Below are 2,631 nucleotides of genomic sequence, written 5' to 3'. Positions count from 1 at the left end.
ATGATACTATCAACAAAGAAATTGTTTAACTTGTCAGCGATTTCAGTACTATTGCTATATATATTACCGTTGATTAGAACCTCTTTGATGTTTTCTTTGTGATCCGCATTATTGACAATATTCTTCAAATGTTTCCACATTAAACGACTATCACCTCTATTAATTTCCACCTTGTATTCCATATATTGTATTTTTTAATTTTAATCGTTTTTTTATACGATTTCTTTATTTCATTGTATTCTAGCCAATCACCTGTGATCACTGCCCTTTGGTATAACTTAAATTTTTCTTTATTAGTTTCAGTCAATTGTCTGTCATACCATTTATTTCGGATTTTGACCCGCTTTTGTACACGAGAAGTTAGTTTATTCATACTCGAAATCAAACAATTATTAATATGTTCGAGCATACCATCAGGACTGAGACTATTCAGGTCAGCGAAGGTGCATTGTCGCAAAAGATTTATGAGGTTGTCTGGGCTGTACCCAACCCACGAAGTTATTTCAGACAGTTTACTGATAGGGCGTTGTTTTTTTATATCGCATTTGAACATTATAGTTTCGTGATCCGATATTCTATGTTCGTCCGCTTTTTCACATGACACTTCCTTAGCGTTCGAGTACCTTAAGTCGATCAGAGTTTCGGAATATTCAGTAACCCTAGTATTAAAGTTAATTAGTTGTTTCATTGCCTGATGGGCGAATATCTCATTCAGTTTCTTACTATATGTCGACATAATATTCAGGTTTATATTAAAATCTCCGACAAAATGGTCTCCATATATGCTAGAAAATCAGCATCACTTGAACTAGGTGAGTGATAGACCACCCCGATTTTCCATTTGGTTTCGAGATTTCTCAGTTGGATAACTACACACCAAACATTTTTATCGATAGATTTGTTTAGTATTATTTTAAAATCTAGTGCGTTACGCAATATTATGATTACCCCTCCTGTATCACTACTGTACGAGTCACATCTTACAACCTGATATGTTGGAAACTGTATTTCATAGTCATATATTTCCTCTGTTGTACAAGTTCGGAACATAGAACTATATCCGGATCAACAATTTCAATTAGCCTTTCAAGTTCTATTCTATTAGCTATTATACAATGTTCTGACCGATAACGAAAACACCTTGAAAACTAGTTTTGGGATTGTGGGCTGAAGGCTGTTCACACCGACTGTTGGTGTTTTCGTTGACATTTCTTACATCCTTTGTTTACAGTTTTGCTGCACAAATACAAAACCAAATTACTTTTCCTTCAATTTCTTTTCATTAACAACCTTTTACTTCCATGCTTATTTTATTTTGGTCAGCCAATTAAGAATAAATCCGAAATGGCGTATTAAAGATGATAAAATATGACTTCCACTTCGATAAATACTCGAAAAAAACTAGTGCAGACTCCGATTGGAATGAGTGGAACGTGAGTTTTCAAGTGGTTTTCAGCGAAAACTTGTTTACGTTTGACAGATTTTACATTGACGAAAACACAAGTTTTAGGTCGAAAACCAGTTTTAACAACTAAAACATGTTTTCGATGTCGGTCAGAACATGGTATTATACTACTTATACCATGTTCTGACCGACATCGAAAACAAGTATTTTCGTCAATGTAAAATCTGTCAAATAGGGAATTTACATGATTCAACTTTCACAAGCGATTAGTTGAACCAAAAGTTGAACGAAAGTAGGCAGCCGACCAACTTCATTGAAAGCGAATAGTTGAAAGGTCGTTTACACCAGGCGATTGTGGCTTTCAACTAAAAATCGCCTCATGTAAATTCCCTAAAACGAAAACAAGTTTTCGCTGAAAACCACTTGAAACCTCACGTTCCACTCATTCCAATCGGTGTCTCCACTAATTTTTTTCGATTATTTATCGAAGTGGAAGTCATATTTTATCATCTTTAATACGCCATTTCGGATTTATTGTTAATTGGCTGACCAAAATAAAATAAGCATGGAAGTAAAAGGTTGTTAATGAAAAGAAATTGAAGGAAAAGTATTTTGGTTTTGTATTTGTGCAGCAAAACTGTAAACAAAAGATGTAAGCAATGTCAACGAAAACACCAACAGTCGGTGTGAACAGCCTTCAGCCCACAATCCCAAAACTCGTTGTCAAGGTGTTTTCGTTATCGGTCAGAACATTGTATTATGTTAAGGTAGACGCATTTCAAGTAACTGTTATGCTTTTCATGAACTGGATGAACCATCAACTCCATGCCAGGGTTCCTATTAACTGACTGTAATTGTTAATCAAATAAAACACCTCTTTGAGGTAAAATTTTCGAGTGACGAAAGCTGAACTAGAAACACAAAATTTATGATATCAATTTCGTGACGAAAATGACACGCATTTTTTAACTGCCTTTGAAACGTAGGGAAAATCTTTTTTTTATTTATTCGGAACGTTGCGAAATTCCGTCTACTGCTAGAAACACAAAATAAAAAACAGAACTTTTGCAACGATTCGTATTGATATCAATTATTTTGGGGTAGCAAATTTAAAATCGATGAAAATACAAACAATAATCTAAATGTTTTATTTTTCTCAAATAAATTGCTAAAAATATTATCTAAATCTAAATTACGTATTCAAATCGATTTGTCCATTGAAACAT

Source organism: Rhagoletis pomonella, unplaced genomic scaffold (genome assembly GCF_013731165.1).
Source record: "Rhagoletis pomonella isolate Grant_MI unplaced genomic scaffold, Rhpom_1.0 Rhpom_scaffold_00003, whole genome shotgun sequence".
NCBI lineage: Eukaryota > Metazoa > Arthropoda > Insecta > Diptera > Tephritidae > Rhagoletis > Rhagoletis pomonella.
The sequence above is the reverse complement of the archived record's forward strand: the minus strand, read 5'-3'. Positions refer to the sequence as shown.